Genomic DNA, 22480 nt, shown 5'->3' on the forward strand with positions numbered 1-22480 from the left:
CAGGGTGTCTAAATCAACAGGATCAGCAGTTCTTTGGGTGTTTAAACTGGTATGTTTGACAATTCATGATTTGCAAAGACAAAGAGATTTGAGTTTTGATGTTCTCCTCGTTATTAACTTTAGCTCTTTCTATAGATTCTCTTTCTCATTCAATTTAGGACTTTCCATATGCCTTATCATCTAGGTCTATATTAAAAAAACTACAGTAAAGTAATGAAATGTTGATTCTGGATGTAGTGTAGAAATTCCTTGAATATAAACCAAAGAAAATTGTACATTACCTGCCAGAAGCTGGGTAAAATCTTTAAAAAAAGAGACAACAGTATTTTCCCACCTCACGTAGTAGCTGAAGGAAATATTTTAATCTAAATGTTTTAGGCTAAATTATTTAGGCAAAAATGAGTAAACCCTAGTGATGGATTTTTGGGTAAACTAAATAGAGCAGTGTTACATGTCATTGTTTCTAAAACAGCATTTTTCTGAGCTGGGTTTAAAAGGGCAAACAATGAGAGTATACCCACTTCTCCAGGGACCACTACACCACTGCAGACAGACACAGATCAGCTGCAAGGGGCAGACAGCAGCTAACAATGTCAAGTTACTTTTCTGTAACCAACGCAGTCTTGTCCACATTAGCTACCGCAAACAGCACAGCAGCAGCTGGAGCAAACTTTACTGCCACTAACGTCGGGAAATCGGATGATCTGTGATCAACATTTGGATCCAATGCAACACTGCATGCGGAGGTGTTCTGTTGTCTGAACACAGCCATCAACAAGTTCTCTCTCATTTATTATATATATATATATATATATATATATATATATATATATATATATATATATATATATATATATATATATGGGTACTTGTTGATGGCATTAAATTTATTTCTACGAGCATTAAAAGAGCATTAAAAAGCATTAAATTAGGGTTACTCATTCCTGTATAAACCCTGAACTGGATGGGTGCCTTGACGTTGTCAACAAGCTAGTTACAGCTTAGCTACGCTGCACCTTCCCAAGATGGCGATTATGACGACACAGGATCTGCAACCTTGCGTGGTATGTAAAGGGGAGGTCTTTATGACGTAATCAAAGCTTACGCTAATGTGGGGTGGTACCTTGATTAAGAGGCGGCCTGAATGAGAAATTTAAGGGGAGAGCACAAACTGAGGTTCACAAAGAGATTTAACTCACTGATAAGGGGACAGGAAAGAGAGAAATGGGGAAAAGAATGGAAAAAGCGACCAGCGGCAGAGTCACTTATGAACCACAAATGAACATAGCCAAACTATGAAGGTTCTTTTGTTCCAAAACGATTTGTGCATTGCAAGCATGAATTTGAAGTTGTAGAGGGAGTTAAATTCTAAGTTTTGTATTTGTAGAATAAAAAAAAATCACAAGTACAAATTTTTTTTACACCTGTTACACCTTTACAATTTTAACTACAAATACACAAATTGTGTTCTGTGAGTTGCACATCAAAAACCTCTTACATTCTCAGTTTTGCTCCAAATAGTCCAGATCTATTGTTGCAAAACTATTTGTGCATTGTAACGTTGGTGTTTTGTAATTGTAGATTTTTTTTAATCTGTCACAAGTACAAAATAAAGTTACACCTCTTCAAATTGTGTTCTGTGAGTTGCACATCATAAATGTCTGACATTCAGTTCTGCTACAGTTGATCTAAAACAAATGGTGCAAAACAAATTCAAACACGTGTATTAAAATCTTCAAAAAAAAATTTTTTTATATTTTTTCTCCTGTAACACAAATACAAATCAACGAGTACAACTGCACAAATCTGCTGCTGTGAGTCACAAATTCAACTTTACAAGTTACGCCTTCATTTTCACTTTTGACACAAACGTCTCAACGGTAAAAATTATCTGTGACTTGTGAGTAGTACCCTTAATCAGACAGCAGGGGGCGCTGCCTGCTCGGTCAGTCTGTACAACCGGAAATACGGTTGGTACTGCCATAGACGTAATATAAGAGTAGACCCCCCATTGACTGTCGCTGTACAGGAATTACGGCCACCATCTTGGGGTGGTCGACCTGCTACCCAATCCTGCTGATTCAAGCTGAACACACTAATGATGCCTCAGCACTGTGTGGCTCATTTTTGTTTAAATCGACGGACTATCTACGTCAGGCTCAAGGAATAACTTTTCACAACTAAGATGAAATTAAATTCTTTATATTTTTGATTAGAATGTGAGTTTTCAGATGCTAAACAGCTACCAATACCTCTATAATAGACCAAAACCAGTGTAATTGGTAGAAATGTAGTTCTGTAAGATGGAACTGAAACCTCTAAAGTTTCTGCATCCTCCTGGTAAATGCAGGGTATGGATGCATGTTGATGATGTTGGGAAATCTGCTGGAACAACCTCCACCTACATGTCTTCCATTGGAATCTCCCATCCGACCCAGAACTTTACAAGCTCTTTTAGATGCTCTTGGGACCCTGAAAACAAGAACATAAAACTGATATTGTTATTTTAAAAAAGCAATTCTATACCTTTGATTATCACTGTTCATTCTGCATATTCATTGGTGTTGTGTTTTAAACATTAATTTCAGTTCAGAAAAAACAAACGGTGAATGCCAGCCACATCTTGGCAAAGAGAGTCGAATAATTTACTAAATCTTTGTGAGAAAATATCGCTTCTCAAAGAGTTCAGTCTTTTCCTCTAAATACACTAATATGGTTGGACATCATACTGTTATACAGAATTATCCATCCATCCATCTTCTGACTCGCTTAATCCCAAATGGGGTTGCGGGGGTTGCTGGTGCCTATCTCCAGCGTATACAGAATTATATTAATACATTTTTATAGAAAAAATATTTACATATTTCTGAAGCTGTGCTAAAATAGCAACATTAGTACATTTAACAAATCTAAATTATCTTAGTTGTAAAAATATAATCAACATTTTGCTTACAAAAAATTGCTTTCCATAGGAAAACAATTTCATAAAAGGTAAATGTCATATTCTAAATAGGTAACACCAATTTATTATCTTAGTTTACGTCTAAAAAATTACTATTATTGACAACCTGTTGTTATAAACAGACGCAAATATCCCAAGATTCTGCAAATGTTTTCAACAGAGCATCCACTGTCATCAATGTCCCTTAACTGTCCTTCTTCTGGCCATTTGATGTGATCCAAAACATCCTGTTTGGAAAAAAGAAATAAGTCACATAATTGTGAAGGTTAGATAAAGAAAGGTTATTGTTTTTACACACACACACACACACACACACACACATAATATATATATAAATAAATATATTTATAAATGATTTACTGTAGTACACAAAACACAGAATCCTTAACCACAATCAGTAGATTCAGTAAAATTATAAAAAACTATATAGTAAGTTGTGGGCTTCCTAATATTCTGCAGCCCTAATACAGAGGCCTTTTCACAGTTTCTTGGTCTGTAGTCAAATTAGAATATTTATTTTTCTGTTTGCTTTTATAGAAAGACCACAGTACCTTAAAATATTGATCCTTTGCAATCAAATTATGTGGAATACAATTTCTAAATGCACATCTTGATGACCCATGAGGTAGGTGGGCAGCAGTAGGATTACTGCGATAGGATGGCGCCGCAGACGGCAGCAACGGTATGTTGGTGCGTTGTTTTACTATTTAACTCTGGTTTTTGCGATGAGAGTGTAATGAACTGAGAAAGCGGACCCAGAATTCAGCCAGACCAGCAGAGGTTCAGTTAGATCTTTTATTAACAAAAAGCAAAACAGGGAAAAAACCAAAAAGGACCGTCAATCCAAAAACACGGTACAAAAATAAACAGACTAACGGGGCAGGCAGGACAGGAACAGACAGGAACAGGATGGCTCAGATCACTGGAGACAAGGGGTCAAGAATCCAAAAGCAAACCAATAAACAGAAACTTGCAGGAGGAGACTCACCCATACTCAAACAGATGACCTGGCACTGATGTCTGGTCTCAACAGTTTATATGGAGGATGAAGCAGGTGAAACCGGTCAGAGATGATTGCAGCAGGGGTGGAGTAAGGCAGGTGTGCAGAGTAAGTAATTAGACCAGACATCAGTGCAGAGGCTCAAAACAAGAAATAAATCAAAAACCAAACCTAAACTAAGAAGCTGACATGACAAGACAAAACTCAAAGTAGCCAGAAAACCTAAGACAGGGGAGTAAAATAACTAACATAACCAGAACAGAACATTACAGAGAGTTGACCAAAATGTGTTAAATGTGTTGCCCTAATCGGGTTCACGCTCCCTTGACCTCTTTGTTGATCTCCCTCCATGTCAGGGTTTTGATATGTTGTGGTAGTGCCAAATGCCTTTACTTTTAAATGATAAAAACTATTGCTTCTTTGCAGTCTTTATTAGGTAACTGCAAGGCTGTGACAGTAGGTAGCAGTAATCATAGCTACACAAACCATTTGAAATAAGTTTAATAATAAAAAGAAGTGTGAATTTTATCACACTTTTATGCTGCCTGGAATATTTTTATTTTCAAATTTTCATGTGCTGTCCTGGGACTAACAATAAAAGAATCAATAAAAAATCCAATTGCAACAACACAGCGAGTTATAGGACTTTTCATTATGGGATTAAGTCATTATTTAGTTATTTTTGTGACAATAAATTCACATTATTAATGTGATAACTTTATTATCCATCCATCCATTCATCCATCCATTTTCTGACCCGCTTAATCCCTTATGGGGGTGCTGGTGCATATCTCCAGCATTCACTGGGTGAGAGGCGGGGTACACCCTGGACAGGTCGCCAGTCTGTCGCAGGGCAACACAGAGACAGACAGGACAAACAACCATTCACGCACAAACTTACACCTAAGGACAATTTAGAGAGGCCAATTATCCTAACAGTCATGTTTTTGGACTGTGGGAGGAAGCCGGACTACCCGGAGAGAACCCATGCATGCACAGGGATTTGAACCCAGAACCTTCTTGCAGCAAGGCAACAGTGCAACCCACTGCACCACTATTTTAACTTTATTATCAATACAAAATATTAAAAATGCAACAACTTACTATTCACCCAATTTAAGCCAAAGAAAGAATGGTAAAAGATAAATGTTAATCCCATACATAAAAACTAAACACCAGTTTACTGAGTTCGAAATACCAGGAAATGCAACATACCTCTGCACTGCATTCAGCTGCTGCATGACTTGGAAAAACTGTTGACATTGTGTCAGGACGTGATTCCAGTAGTGTCCATATCCCAATTTCTTTTAGGCCTTGTCTGAGCTGTTGCAGTTGTTTTGACGTCCGTCCTAGCACCTTGGCATATCAAGAAAAGACAATTTTTTTCTCCCTCCTCTTAGGAACGTGACTAGGCCTGTCACAATAACACATTTTGCTGGAGAATATATTTTTTTTCCAAAAATTCAGATAAATTATAGCATTTCTGTTTGGAGAGCACCTTCAACTAATATAATGATGATGACAAATTAATGCAACATTAAGTTGTCTGCAATGCTAGCAGCAGTACACATAGTTGCTACGATGATAAATGTTGTGAACAAACTGTAGGTGAGTTCAGGAGCAAGAAGACAGGAACCAAAACATGGAGAGGAAGAGGACACAGAGAGAAAAATGGAAAAAGAGAGAGGAAGAGGATATACCAGTATACAGAAAAAGGAGGATAGAGATAGAGAGGAAGAGGAGATAATAGATGACAGAACAAGATACTGTATGAGAGGCATGACAGAGGAGTTGTTTGTGAAGAACATGAAGACACAGACCACACATTCCCCACGGCAAGTATGTGAGGAGTGTTTCTATTTTTAATTAAGAATGAGACTTGATCTTACAGCATGTTGAAGAAGGTTATGAAGAAGCCAGGTTCTGTTTATTTTAGTCAGTAGAGGTAGGTCCCATGACAGCGCTAAGTCATTCACCGCAGTCTGCTCATCTTCAGTCAACTCACTGTCATCATAGAGCTGTCAGATCAAGACGAGAGTTGTAACTTTTCACATCAATTATATAGTTATAAAGATCATAACTTGTGAATGAAACACATTTAACTGTTTTCATGCAGCTCACTTAAGACTTTATAATTTGTTGTCTGATCTTTGAAGTTGATTATATATATATCTACTAAAATGATTAGTATGAACTAATCATTAAATAATACATCATTTGGATATTAGAAAGCACTTACACTGAACTATTACGTTAATTTTACTTTAAGTTGTTGCAACCTAAAACAAATTTGAGATTATGCTTCTAAAGTATGAGCTAACACCACAGGTACACAATAGGAGAGAAAAATAAATGTACAATATTTCTACCCGTTGACATTGCTTTTATGATGCTTACTGGTCTTAAGGTTTCCCTGATGTCGATATCAGCAACATCTTCAAGCGTGACAGTGGTAGTCTGTGGAGAATTTGTGAGCATCACTTCAAGAATGGTAGGACTGAGGCCTGTCAGACGGGGTCCACCATGAAGGAAGGAGTGGCCAATTATTCTTCCAGCCACTACAAACATCTCATTTTGAGTTAGCACTTAGGAGGTGGAGGGAATCAAGTGGTCTGGTTGGCCGACAAACAAAACAGTGCTGCGACTTCCGGTTGGACCGCAAGATGGAGTAGACGTTTTTTTCCTAAGCTCCCACCTCGAACATTATTACTCTATTAATTTTCACTTCGTGTCTGTTAAACTAATAGTAACTATAAAGTTACACTGGAACCCTGATCAGTTAGTTAAACGATGACCAGCAGAACAAAGAAAGAAGAGCAGAAAAAAGACGAGGGGAACATCATGGCTGTGCTAACGGCTACGCTAGCCGAACACAAGAAATCCCTCTCAGCGGAGTTCAATGCGGCGTTTACTAAACTTGAATCCAAACTGGAGCACTTTGAATCCACCATTACTACCCACCACCAGCGAATTTCATCACTGGAAAATGTGGCCACTACCATGAGCGATGACATACAGGCAATTCAAGCTGAGCTAGCTACGGTGACCGGAGAGAACAACAGGCTGAAAGCTAAGCTAATTGACTTGGAAAGTAGGAGCCGCCGCAACAACGCTAGGTTGGTGGGACTTCCTGAAGGCATAGAAGGATCGCATCCGACAACTTTTTTTTCTCAACTACTGCTGGAGGTCTTCGGGGAAGATGTGTTGAAAAAGGCTCCAGAGCTGGATCGAGCACACCGGGTGCTAACGGCGAAACCGGGCCCCGGTGAGAAACCCAGAGCCGTAATCGTGTGTTTCCACAACTATCTGATCAGGGAGCTCGTTACACGCAAAGCCAGAGAGTTACGAGGCAAGTTGAAGTACAAAGGTACCCCGTTCCATATTTTTGAAGATTACTGCCCAGAGGTCTTACAACAGCGCTCAGCTTACCGTGGGATCATGAAGGAACTCTATGATCGAGGACTCAAGCCCGCTTTACGCTACCCAGCCAAAATTCATCATGACCGAGAATGGGAATCGAAGGTTCCTGGCTTCACCTGAGGACGCCAAGCGCTATATTGGCTCTTGTCATCCGCCTACCGCTGGTCCATCAGTGGAATAATGGTTAGCTGCACCAAGGTTTTTTTTTTCTTGTTTCTCTCTTTTTTTGTGTGTATTAATCTAGCCACCTCTAGAACTCAGATCATTCTTCATAGCTTGTCTAATGCAAAGCTATCTCTAGAAATTCTTTACGTCGTTGTTGTTATTATTCCGATTAACCTATATAATTAAAATAAGCCCTGGACCTGATTACGTGTACTTACACTGGCTGTAATGCCAGTTTGTATGACCAATAGACTGCTTATCTAGAGCCAGCATATCTATCTTGAGGTGTTTTAGCCGATTATTTTTGTTTTTACTCGGTTATGGAGTTTTTTCAGAAGTTCCTCTGCAGTTACGTTGGTTGAATTTGTGGCTATCTGGTTTGAGCTGGTTACCTTCTGACTAGTGACCATTCTAATTTTGGGAGGAGGAAAGTGTTAGTCTAAAATGAGGGAAGTCTCGCAGGGGATAGAAGATGCCCTGCTGTGCAATGGACACTTAAATGTTTGTTTTTGCTTTAAAGGGGGGCTGGGTTCAAATGCATGTGTTGTTACTCGTGGTATAGATGTGTGTGTGAGCGTGTGCTATGTGTTTTTTTTTTTTTTTTTTTTTTTTTTTTCCTTCTCTTACAGTTGTCGGCCAACAATATGCCAAGTATCAATCTCCGCTCAGCCAATTTGGACTGCCATATTGCAATGTATACTTCTCTCGTGGAATAATAAGGTATGACCAACACAAGTAATAATTTGAGGGTTGTTTCGTGGAATGTGAGAGGTCTGGGAAATGCCACTAAGATTGCTAAGGTCATGGCTCATTTGCAGCAACTTAAAGGGGACATATTCTTTTTACAAGAAACACACCTTCGTAATAGAGAAATAATGCGACTTAAAAGAAGCTGGATTGGCCATATATTTCACTCTAGATTCAACGCCAAGGCTCGAGGAACAGCCATACTTATTTGTAATAATATTATGTTTGAACAACACAAAATAATAGCGGACACGGAGGGCCGTTTCATAATTGTGTTCTGCAAATTACAAAACTCTCTGGCCATACTAGCCTGCGTCTATGGTCCGAATTGGGATGACGACACCTTTGTGTCTAGACTCTTTTCGTCTATGCCTGATATTGAAAACTATTATTTGATCTTAGGAGGAGACTTTAATATGATCCAGGATACCCTTTTGGACAGATCCTCAAAAAAAACAATCTCATTATCTAATGCTGCAAAAAGTCTTAATGTTTATAAAACTGAGTTGGGACTGGTAGATCCGTGGAGACATGGGAACCCGGCACTTAAACAGTTTTCCTTCTTTTCCCATGTCCACCATCCCTATACACGCATTGATTTTTTCCTAATTGATATCAGACTGCTTTCTAAAGTAAAAGCCTGTGATTATCACACTATAGCTATATCTGACCACTCACCAGTCTCCTTAGACTTAGAATTACTCTGTCATTCTCGTTTTAATTTTTGGAGATTTAATTCTATACTGCTTACAGAGGAGGACTATAAACAGTTTTTAAAAGATCAGCTTTCACTCTACTTTGATCTTAATGACTCACCTGATATATCGAGAAGCACCCTCTGGGAAGCCTCCAAAGCATATATAAGAGGTCAGCTCATTAGCTTTACTTCTAATTTGACAAGGAAGAGGTTACATTACACCAATGATTTACTGAACCAGATTAAAGAGGTGGATTCTAGATATTCAATCAACCCGGATCCTGACCTTTACAATGAACGTGTAAAACTTCAAACCGATTTCAATCTGACTACATCTACGAATGTTCTACTACAGCTAACCAAGACAAGGCAGCGCTTCTTTGAATCTGGTGACAAAGCGGGGAAGCTTTTAGCTTTCCAAGCGCGAGCTCAAGCAACCTCCAAATTAATTCCATCCATCAGATCAGCTACAGGGGAGATTCTCTCTGATCCCAGGAAGATAAATGATAGATTTGCGTCTTTCTATTCTGAACTGTATACCTCCCTAGCCCCTTCCTTGTCACATGATACACTTAATGATATCAACTTTCCAAGGATAGATGGTGAACTGGGGGGAGGTCTGGGTGGGCCTATCACTATAATGGAGGTGCAAGAATCTATCAAGTCTTTAAGTTTGGGCAAATCTCCTGGCCAGGATGGCTTCACCTCAGAATATTATAAGGCCAATGGGGATCTTCTGGCGCCAGTATTAAAGGCATACTATGCAACATTTTTCAGTTAATTAATGTGTTCCATACCGTTTTGGATGATTAAATGAGTCATTTCAGGTCGAACAAAGGTTTTCTCGGCCGTCCTGGGGGTCTGTGGGGGAAATACCGCACTTGCAATTGCAAGAGCTCTCGGCCCGCACTCACAGAAGTCTCGCGCAAGACCGCGAGAGTCGGTCTTGCTTTACGGCGAGAACTCCATGTGTTTTTGCCCTGCCATTCACTATATGCACGCGCGAAAGCAACAACAAAGAACCGCGTGTTAACGTCAAATAAACATGCAAGCATATCGAGTTTTATTATTATTATTATTATTATTTATTTATTTATTTTTTTTTTTTTTTTATGTTGGCGAGACGCTACCGCGGCGAGGCGGCGGTGGCGGCTGCGGCTTGGCGAGGCGGCGGCCGCGGCTTGGCGAGGCGGTGGCGGTAGCGTCTCGCCAACATAAAAAAAAATAAATAATAATAATAATAATAAAACTGGCGAGGCGGCGGCGGCGGTGGTAGCGGGCGCGGCTTGGCGAGGCGGTGGCGGCGGCCGGCCGCCTCGCCAAGATAGCGCTGCGGGAAGCTTGATGTTCATACCTTCACTGTGTTAGTCATTGTTTGTACTGCCGTTTTTTCCACTTTTCGTGGCGTTCGCCTGTCTGCTAAGCTCAAAACAACCGCGCCTGGCTTGATGTAGAACCCAGAACAGCTGAGCATATTTACGACAGTGCACTTTTACTTTCGCCCTCTGGGGGGAGCCTCGCTGGAAAATCAACCCCGGTTGCATAGTATACCTTTAACGGATGTGTATAATGAGGCCTTCTCAAACCAGCGCCTGCCTAGCACCTTATCAGAGGTTACAATATCGCTGATCCTTAAGAATGATAAAGACCCCTCACTGTGTAGTAGCTATAGACCTATTTCCCTCCTAAATGTAGATTTGAAGATTCTATCTAAAATTCTTGCAACCCGCCTCCAACGAGTACTTCCCCGCATTATTTCATTAGATCAGACAGGCTTTATGACTGGGCGACAATCATTCCATAACACCAGACGTCTTCTAAATATTATTCATATGCCAGACCCCTTATCTCCTGAAATAATTGTATCTCTTGATGCCGAGAAAGCTTTTGATCGGGTCGAATGGGGATTTTTATATAAAGTAATGGAAAGATTTGGTTTTGATAACAATTTTATCCTTTGGGTTAAGCTGTTGTACTCATCGCCAGTGGCCTCAATTAAAACAAATGACACGGTGTCCTCACCCTTTCCTCTTGGAAGGGGCACTAGGCAGGGATGCCCTCTGTCTCCCTTGTTAGTTACTATCGCGATAGAGCCTCTGGCAATCTGGTTGCGTGCGGAGGAGGGCTTTAAGGGTATTCTGAGATCTGGTGTAACCCATAAAGTGTCCCTTTATGCGGATGACTTGCTCTTATACATTTCTGATCCTCAAACATCTCTTCCAGTGCTCTTTAACATTCTAGAACAGTATAGCAAGCTTTCTGGTTACAAGCTCAACTACCAGAAAAGCCAATTATTTCCCTTGAACTCTTTGGCAAGAAACCTTCCTCGCTCAATTTCACCTTTTAAATGGGCTGAAGCAGGGTTTCGTTACTTAGGGATATTTATTTGTTCTTCTATGTCCAACTTGATGAATAAGAATTTTTTACCGTTATTAGAGAACATGGAGAAAGATTTCGACAGGTGGTCCTTATTGCCATTATCTTTGATGGGACGGGTGAACCTGGTTAAAATGGTAATTTTACCCAAATTTTTCTACCTTTTCCAACATGTTCCTATATTAATTACAAAGTCCTTTTTTGACAAGTTGGATAAGAAAATATCCCAATTCTTATGGCTTAAAAGACCTGCCAGACTTCGTAAATTAGTGCTACAGTCCCCAAATTTTGAGGGTGGATTTGCTCTTTCCAACTTCAGACAATACTACTGGGCAGCTAATATACAGAAACTATTATATTGGGGGTGTGATGCTGAGGCTTCACCTGCCTGGGTGCAGATTGAAAGGGCATCTAGCCGTTATTCGTTGTCCTCTCTGCTTTGCTCTCAGCTCCCCATTCCCCTCTCCCTGATAGAGAATAATCCCATAGTTAAAGCCACATTAAGGATTTGGATCCAATTCAGGAAACAGTTTGGCCTGCATGGACCCTCGATACAAACTCCTCTAGCTAAAAATTGTAACTTCATGCCTTCAGTCACTGATTTAGTTTTTAACTCGTGGCACGACAGAGGGATCAAGACTGTAAAGGATCTTTATAACAATAATACCTTTTCATCCTTTGCTGAACTTTCATCCAAATTCCAACTGCCCAATTCTCATCTCTTTCGGTTCTTTCAGGCCAAGGATTATGTTAAAAAAGTGTTTCCACACTTTCCTAATTGACCCCCTGAAACACTCTTACATACCCTTCTACAATTAGACCCACAACGGAAAAAATGTATTTCATTCATCTATAATTCTATTAATAATGATAACACCTTAAGACCTGAAGCCTTTGTTAAAACGGCATGGGAGGGGGAGTTGGGTGCTGGGGTGGAGGAGGAGCAGTGGGAGGCTGCCAAGGATTTAATTCATAAGTCCTTGATCTGTGCCCGGCATGTTTTAATACAGTGCAAAATATTCTATAAAGTGCATTACACAAATGCAAAATTAGCAAAGATTTACCCATCAGTCAGCGACATTTGCAATAGGTGCGGACAGTCGCCAGCTAACCATACCCACATGTTTTGGGCGTGCCCAAAGCTAAGCGGGTATTGGGGTAACATTTTTAAAACACTAAGTCAAGCATATAACCAGACAATTCTCCCCAATCCATTATCGGCTATATTTGGCATCCCTCCAGACCCGGGCCTTTCGCGTTCTCTGAAACAAGCCCTAGCCTTCACTACCCTTTTGGCTCGAAGACTTATCCTACTTAGATGGAAACTAAACGTCCCCCCATCTCATGACTACTGGGTCAGAGAAGTTCTTTACAACCTGAAGCTGGAAAAACTCAGATTTTCACTTAAGGGTTCCTCCAGTAAATTTATGGAGACTTGGAGACCTTTCCTATCTACTGTGGGTACCATGACCTTGCTACCTGATTCAGAAGAAAATTAAATTATCTGTAGGCCTTCTCATTGATATCCAATCCAATTCTTTGGTTTTTAACCGATATATATTCTTCGTCTTATAATTCATTTATTTATTTATTATGATTATTATTTATTTATTTTTTATTTATTTTTATTTTTTTCTCTTTCCTTCTTAATTAGTAATTTATTTGTATACTTGTTTAACTTAATAACATGTATTCTCAAGTATATATTCATTTATTTACTTAGTATCAGTAATATTATTTTTTCTTTATTTCTTTTCTTGCCTACCTTAAATGTGTGTGGATGGATGTGTGTGTATGTCGCGTTGCTAGAATCTGCTACAAGTTGGAAAAAAAACAAAAACAAAAAAAAAACCAGTGCTGCAAGAATGACCTTCAAAAACAAAAGTAAAATTAGACAGCAGAATTCAATATTAAACTCTATATAAACATTTAGAAAAAATTATTCTTGTAGTTCACATTTTAAGACTGGTTCACCCCAAGAATCCAGTCCCCTGGCAGAAACAGAGTAATGTTGTTTTTTTTGCTGTTAAGTGCCAGGAGGATTGTGGCCAGGTTTACAACAGGGCGATGAAGCGGCCACAGGCCAAACGAATAGCCCAACACAGAAGAGCCACATCATCAGGCCAGGACTTTGCAGTGTAATCTAATTTATAGAGTAGTGGACAGTCTTTCATGAATTAAGATGTTCTCATTCTTGATAGGGAAGAACGTTGTTTTGAGGGAGGAGTAAAAGAAGACATTTTAGTAAAGAAAAACCGCCCATCGTTACACAGGGGTGGATGGCTCTGGGTCACTTTGTTCCCCTCTTACAATGCTGTTACTGCGAGCCTAACTCAGTCTCCTTAGAATGACAAAACATGAATAAGACTTAAATGATCAGTCTTTGGGCTAATGGTCCCTTTTGAATGTGATCAAATGTGACCAGTTTCGATTTCCATCATAAACTTATTGCAAACGTTCTGTTTAAAAGGGTGAATTTACTTGTAGCTGTCAGACTGAAGTCCGTTGGAGAAGATGTAAAACACTTCAACAGAAGAAACCATACATACAACTTACTCAGTTTTTTGTGATTAACATAATTGTTACATCCCATCTGACTTTCATAAAGAGCCTAATGTATGTCAATTTCTTCAATTTGATTATTATTATTACAACATCAATCTTTCAAGTAAACAGACCTAAATCAAGTTTGAAACCATGGAGCATCTTAGACATGACCATACTGAAGAAGTACAGATTCACTCCATCACCAGCAGACACGTCTCCTGATAAAGACTTAAAATGACACATGCAACTAGTAAGGACTGTAGTGGAATTAAATTATCCATGTGACTCAAAAGTATTTCAACTAGTTATTTTAATTACCTGCTAACTTGACTTTGAACGGTCTGTTCCAGTCAATGTTTGGAGCTTTGTAAAAGCTGAGTAGCATGGCCTCTTGGTCTTCAATGTCTTCTGTGATGTCCAATTTAAATCTCAATGTAGGATCATCTTCCCTGGCTTGAAGCAACTGTTTTCTGTACTGGTCTGCTGCCATGACAGGATCAGTTATGGTTTCCCATGCTGAGAGCAAAAATAAATAAATACATAATTTAAATAAAATACAGCACTATAAAGTAAAAGTCCACTCTTGATCAATAGGTGCAGAAACAACTTTGTAGAGTCTTTGACTTCTTGGTATTCTTATATTCTTTAGTTTTTAATTTCTGGAGACTGAAAACTTGGTTACTATTTCTTTGTGGTTTCATTTGAACAAAATGGTGTTATCAATGCATTTACAGAAGTAAGCTAGACATTGGGGTAACTGAAACATGTATGCATTAATATTTAGATTTGCTGACCATTTTCCAGTTCAGTATTTGTAGAGGGAAAAAATATATCCTCTTGAGGCACAGAAGTAGATGTGCTTGGTGCTGAGCTGGAACCACATGTCTTTATGGGTTATCTATAGATCTATCTGTGTATTTAATTTAGTATGTTGTCAGTATTTACAACATCACACACAACATCACCTTTCCCCACAGGAACTTGCATGGTAAACCATAGCCTCTGCAGGAAAGTCCTCTCCACAGATTGGACATGGATCCTAAAGATCAAATATTCATGAGTTAAAATATATAAAACACAGGAATATCTTCCTTAAAAAAATTTAAATCACTAAGACTTTTGTTATCAGCATTTCAGAAACTAATCAATTATTTTTAAAATGTCCATTCAGTGCAGATTACCACACCACAATCATCTTCAACCTCCACTGTGTCGTACACCTGATTGTCAACATCTATGTTCTGAAACAGGAGTAATGGACAATACAAAATCCAAACAAAAGTAGTAACTTCCGAAAATGTTATTTTAAAGATATAACATCTCTTAAAATGTTTTCCATATAGGTACCACTTAAAAAATTATACGTAACTAACATTACGTAAAAGACTTACCTGATTTGTACATCTTTGGATATGAAACTGAATAAGAGGCAATGAAATCAATTCACCACAGGTCATGCAGTTGTTCTTGGGCATTTTTTCAAATTCCGGGGCATCAGACGGCAGTGGTTCCAGACTGATTTTTTTCTTGCAATGGAACAATGTAGATCACATTTTTGCCATTGTTTGATGCAATCCTTAACATCTTTGCCATGTAGCCTTAGTAGTTTTTCTCTGCCCACTGCCTCCTTTTGAAACAACATATTTTTGGGTTTTTAATACATTAGATGCAGCTGTATTTTTACATAATTAACTAAAATTCCACATTTACAACATTAATTATAAAATATTTAGGAATATTTGTTATATAAAGGGGGCGTATGGAAGAAATCGTACCTGAAGCTTTTTTTAGGAGCCATCCGCCTTTCAAAGATTGCATCTTTGTATACTGTTCAAGCAACAATCTTGTAATCTGAAATGAAATGTTTTTAGATGATACCGTGCTTATCCTTTCATAACATTTCACTTAATCATGAGAACATTTTGTGTCAACTTTTCTAATTTGCTTAACTTTTTACTTTTACACTTAGTTCACCTAAAATAATACGCCTCACCCCTTGTGCAGCCATTATTGGCATTAATATCTAAGTATAACTTGGTTAGATAGAAAGTTGCTTAAGACCAGCACCAGACAAACCTTGGCATCTTAGTTTATAACAAAACATATGACTTAGAACATGAATAAATACCATTTATGTAAGACCGTGTTACTAAAAGCCATAATTTCATTAAGATTTCACAAAATACCACTATTTCAAAAGTCCAAAAATAGATAAATGAGACCTTCTGTTAGTTACTATAGTGATTTGCTAGGCTAACCTCTATGTGATCTGCATCATCTGGTAATGTAATAGTCCTCCTTCCAAGGCCTGCTTGGAGAAGAACTGTCTCATCCTTTGGTGTTTTGTCACTGTTCAGAGGCTGTAGACAGAACTGAAAGTCTGTAAACTTCATATAGGACTTCCGTGGCTGTTCTGCAGATTTTCTTTTGCGTTTAAAGCCTCCAGAAAACATGGAGGGGAAAGATCTGCAATAAAGCATAACTGAAGTTAGAGTTTGAGTAATGTATGTACATTGAAATTAAATTGTTACAATGATTAAAATGATTGTCTTAGAAATTTCATGTCTTTCATGCAGAATTCTACGGTAATCCAACTGTAACCTGATAAATACATTTATAAGCTGCATCTGGTTAAAACGCGATAATTATCTGGTAAGAACAAGAAGGGTTGTCATTATAATGAAATTTAATGACAACCCATTATATCTATATATATAATAAGATATCACTCTCTCTCTCTCTCTCTCTCTCTCTCTCTCTCTCTCTATATATATATATATATATATATATATATATATATATATATATATATATATATATATATATATATTTATATATATAAAATATAATATGTATATATATATATATATATATATATATATATATATATATATATTTATATATATAAAATATAATATGTATATATATATATATATATATATATATATATATATATATATTATTGTGTTTTCTTTTTAACGAAATATAGTTCTATGGCATATAAATTTTTTCCCCACCACGCTCCCGGACTGTGTTTCTTTTACCCTCTGCGCTTTCCGTAGTTTCAAGAGTGCTAGAGACTGTAGCAAAACAGACCCGCGGTCACTGGTTGCACAGACTGTTTATTTCATGTGCTTGCAATTTTATTTCAAGGTGCTTAAAAATTTTATAAGTCACGGGTTGTTGTTTTTTTTAGCACGTTTCTGAAAGTGAAGTCGCTTATTTGTGCTCTAAAATAAGGGACGAAACAGCGGTTATTAAGAGGCCTGCCTTCACTAGTGTATCCAGCTGGAATATCCCTTAGGAGGGACGGTAGTAAAGGCAGAAAGAGCAACTCTGCAGTTTACGGTGCAATAACCGGTGATAACTGCTGAAAGTAGATTACTTGGGGCAGATCACCATTTTGAGCAGACATTGGTTCTGAAGATGAAATTTTAACATGCTGATAACATTGCAGAAACCCAACCCATAAACCATACTTTAATGCTTATTAATTTGTTTTCTCTGTATTTGACAAACTAAGGCTGAATTACGTTTCCAAACGAAGTACCTGGAGTTACCAAACAGTTACTAAACAGTCTCATTCAGGGTATTAAGCTCCTGCCCAGTTGCAAGCAAAGTGTAAGACTGGAATGACCTGGAGATTTAAAACCTTTTTCCAGGCGTAAACTCTATGAATATGGATATAAACAGAAAGCAAAAATATTCAAAGAAATTACTTTTTGACTTTGACTTTATTGAAATCTACAATTTTTATTAATTTATATGTATATGCCTAATATCTAGGTTAGTATCAATAGTTCAATTCAATTCAATTCAATTTTATTTATATAGCGCCAAATCATGAAACATGTCATCTCAAGGCACTTTACAAAGTCAAGTTCAATCATATTATACAGATTGGGTCAGATTATACAGATTGGTCAAAAATGTCCTATATAAGGAAACCAGTTGATTGCATCAAAGTCCCGACAAGCAGCATTCACTCCTGGGGAACCGTAGAGCCACAGGAAGAGTCATCTGCATTGTACATGGCTTTGCTGCAATCCCTCATACTGAGCAAGCATGAAGCGACAGTGGGAAGAAAAACCACCCATTAACGGGAAAAAAAACCTCCGGCAGAACCGGGCTCAGTATGAACGGTCATCTGCCTCGACCGACTGGGGTTACAGAAGACAGAACAGAGACACAACAAGAGAAACAAAAAAGCACAGAAGCACACATTGATCTAGTAATCTGTTCTACATTAGATGGTAGTAGCGGGTGAGCCGTCTTCTCTGGATGATGTCACAGTTAACAGAACGCCAGACCAGGTGTACCTACTATGAAGAGAAAAGAGAGAGAACAGAAAGTTAAAGCAGAAATGACAACACATAATGCATAATTGAAGAACAGTAGAACTCAATATAGTGAGAAAATTAGATCCTGATATACTCCAGTAACCTAAGCCTATAGCAGTAAAACTATAAAGGTAGCTGAGAGTAACATGAGTCACTAGTTATAATTTTTGTCAAAAAGAAAAGTTTTAAGCCTAGTCTTAAAAGTAGACAGGGTGTCTGCCTCACGGACCAAAACTGGGAGTTGGTTCCACAGAAGAGGAGCCTGATAGCTAAAGGATCTGCCTCCCATTCTACTTTTAGAGACTCTAGGAACCACCAGCAGACCTGCGGTCTGAGAGCGAAGTGCTCTGTTAGGAACATACGGGGTAATCAGAGCTCTGATATATGATGGAGCTTGATTATTAAGGGCTTTATACGTTAGAAGAAGAATTTTAAATTCTATTCTTGATTTAACAGGAAGCCAATGAAGTTGATCTAGGTTAGTTGCAAGGTTTTTTTAGCCTCAATATAAGTAGTTAAAGTGATAGAAATCATGTTGCTTTTATATCACCCTATAGCTCAGAAAGAAATTACTTTTTGACTTTGACTTTATTGAAATGTACAATTTTTATTAATTTATATGTATATGCCTAATACCATGTCTATCTTTGTTTGAGAGGCAAAAAAAATTACCGGCATGAAAATAGGTATTTATTTACATATTTATTTACACATTGTCAGGTACTGATTACTGAGCCTGAATTCAGCCACACACAGAGCTTCGTTTTAAGAGTTTTATTGAAGGAGATGAGTGGTGGAAAGGTAACCAGTAGACTGTACCAGATGGCAGCAGAGTGATGTTGACCGTGGCTGGAGCAGGAGAACGTAGTGGAGCCGAAGCCGGGGGACTTGAGGGAACGCAGGCAGGAAGGCAGAGACGAGGCTGGCTGGAGATGGGAGCACACGATGTGGGACGAAGGACGCTGGGAGACGTGAGGCATGAGCAGACGTGGGAAGGACGTTGACGAACCAGCAGTGAAAGCAGAAATGAGAGGAGTTTATGTAGGAGGTTGAACAGGTGGAATGAGTCCAGACTTGATTATTGCAGCAGGTGAAACTGATCCAGCATGGAGTGAAGCAGGGGAGAGAAGGTAGTGGAAGGCTCCGGAACTGTCCATGGTGCAGCAGGAGAACTGCATCCTGACATCACCCCCCCCCCCTCAAGGCCGAATCCCAGGCGGCCTAAACAAAACACCAGTTCAAAAACAGGAACACCCATCCCGGGTGGGCGGAGGGAGGACAGGACGGGGGGTCAGACTCCAACAAAAGGTGCCGGGAGAACAGAAACATCTTGAAGCGCGCTGAAACTCAAAAACTTCTTGAAGCGCGCTGAAACTCAAACTCAGAAACTTCTTGAAGCGCGGTGGAACTCGGGGAACTTGAGAGCGTGGAACTTGAGAGCGTGGAACTCGGGGAACTTGAGAGCGTGGAACTCGGGGAATTGTGAGCGACTGCTTGGGAGCAACGCCTCTTGAACGGCGGCTTGGGAGCAACGCCTCTTGAACGGCGGCTTGGGAGCAACGCCTCTTGAACGGCGGCTTGGGAGCAACGGAGGACGTCCTGGGCGCGGCAGGCGACGGAGCAGCAGAGTCCTCGGCAGGCTCCGTGGAGGACGACCTGGGCGCGGCAGGCGGCGGAGCAGGAGAGTCCTCGGCAGGCTCCGTGGAGGACGGCCTGGGCGCGGCAGGCGGCAAAGCAGCAGAGTTCTCGGCAGGCTCCGTGGAGGATGGCCTGGGTGCGGCAGGCGGCGAAGCAGGGTCAGCCGGCGGCAGAGCAGTAGAGACTCAGGCGGCGGGCGTCGCGGTGGGCGACCCCGGCGAGGCGCAGTCATCGGGCGTCGAAACGGCAGGGTCTTTGGTGGTGGTCGTCGCGGAGGGCGGCCCCGGCGTGGCTGGAACAGAGGCGGGCGTCGCGGTGGGCGACCTCGTCGTGGCTGGGTCAGCTGGCAGAGAGGCAGGAGGATCTCAGGTAGCTGGCAGTGGAGCTTTGCCCTTATTCTCCTGTCATGAAACTCCACTGAAGGAACCTCGGAGAGTTCTGAAGCTGAGAGTGGAGGAGGGTCCTCTTGGACCACCTCACAGGACCTTGGAGCTTTGACTGGAGGCGGATTCCCCTGGTCCGCCTCAGAGCACTCTGGAGCCTTGGCTGGAGGCGAGTTCCCCTGGACCGCCTCTCTGGACTGGAGAGCTGGCACTGGAGGCGGGTTCCCCTGGACTGCCTCTCTGGACTCTGGAGGCTTGACCGGAGGCGGGTCCTCCTGGACCGCCTCGGAGGACTCTGGAGGCTTAACCGGAGGCGGGTCCCCCTGGACCGCCTCGGAGGACTCTGGAGGCTTGACCGGAGGCGGGTCCCCCTGGACCGCCTCGGAGGACTCTGGAGGCTTGACCGGAGGCGGGTCCCCCTGGACCGCCTCGGAGGACTCTGGAGGCTTGACCGGAGGCGGGTCCCCCTGGACCGCCTCGGAGGACTCTGGAGGCTTGACCGGAGGCGGGTACCCCTGAACCGCCTCGGAGGACTCTGGAGGCTTGACCGGAGGCGGGTACCCCTGAACCGCCTCGGAGGACTCTGGAGGCTTGACCGGAGGCGGGTCCCCCTGGACCGCCTCGGAGGACTCTGGAGGCTTGACCGGAGGCGGGTCCCCCTGGACCGCCTCGCTGGACTCGGGAACGTAGACTGGAGGCGGGTCCACCTGGACCCCCTCGCTGGACTTGGGAGCGTAGACTGGAGGCGGGTCCACCTGGACCGCCTCGCTGGACTCGGGAACGTAGACTAGAGGCGGGTCCCCCTGGACCGCCTCGCTGGACTCGGGAACGTAGACTGGAGGCGGGTCCACCAGGACCCCCTCACTGGACTCGGGAGCGTAGACTGGAGGCGGGTCCACCGGGACCCCCTCGCGGGACTCGGGAGCGTAGACTGGAGGCGGGTCCACCGGGACCGCCTCACTGGACTCGGGAGCGTAGGGAGGAAGCGGGTCCACCGGGACCCCCTCGCGGGACTGCAGGACTTCAGCTTGAGGGTGGTCTTTTCTCTCGACGGCCGGCGGCTCTTTTCTCTCGTCGGCCAGCGGGAAGTCAGTGAAGACCGGCAGCGGCGAGATGTGTGCACCCACGGAGGCCTCGGGCTGAGGCACAGCAGCACCATCGGAGGCCTCGGGCTGAGGCACAGCAGCACCATCGGAGGCCTCGGGCTGAGGCACAGCAGCTCCCTCGGAGGCCTCGGGCTGAGGCACAGCAGCACCATCGGAGGCCTCGAGCTGTCCTTTCTTCCCGGCAGCCGGCAAGTCCTCTCTCTCAGCGGCCGGCGGGTCTTTCCTCTCGGCGGCCGGCGGGACGTCAGCGAAAACTGGCGGTGGCGAGATGTGCGCACCCACGCAGGCTTTGGCCGTGGCGTGCGCAGCAGGAATCTCAACTATAGCCAGCTGAGCGGAGGTTGCGTCGGCCGGCTGAGCGGAGGTTGCGTCGGCCGGCTGAGCGGGGTTTGCGTCGGCCGGCTGAGCGGAGCTTGCGTCGGCCGGCTGAGCGGAGCTTGCGTCGGCCGGCTGAGCGGAGCTTGCGTCGGCCGGCTGAGCAGATAGGCGCACACCCACGCAGGCTTGGGCCGTGGCGTGTGCGGTAGGAACCTCTGCGATGGCTGGCAAGGCGGTGTGCATCCTGGCCTCGTAAACTGTGCGGGTCTTGTCAGGGGCGGACCAACATGGGAGAAGGTCGTCCCTGTCCCCGTAGAAAAAATCCCACAGCTGATCTTCATGAATGCGGGGTGCTCTAGCCAGACTCTCCTGAGCGGCGGCATCTGCACTCGGCCGACTCACCGGGGAAAAGGAGGTAACGTCGGCTGCAGTTGGTGCAGCTTCAGCGGAGATGTCAGGCTTGGCCTCGGGAGAAATCTTGGGGCGCCGCGTCCGGCGTCTGCGCCGGGAGGGGCCGGGCAGCGATGTAGAGACTGCTGCTGACGGTGGGGCATCGGGAGCAGCAGCAGAGACAGTAGTGGCAACAGTTGCTGGAGCGGCGGGAACAGCCGAGGCAGGAGCTGCAGCAGCGGCGGAGACAACCGAGGCAGGTGCTGCAGCAGCGGCGGAGACAGGTGCTGCAGCAGCGGTGGAGACAGCAGAGGCAGGTGCTGCAGCAGCGGTGGAGACAGCAGAGGCAGGTGCTGCAGCAGCGGTGGAGACAGCAGAGGCAGGTGCTGCA

Source organism: Fundulus heteroclitus, chromosome 16, assembly GCF_011125445.2.
Source record: "Fundulus heteroclitus isolate FHET01 chromosome 16, MU-UCD_Fhet_4.1, whole genome shotgun sequence".
NCBI lineage: Eukaryota > Metazoa > Chordata > Actinopteri > Cyprinodontiformes > Fundulidae > Fundulus > Fundulus heteroclitus.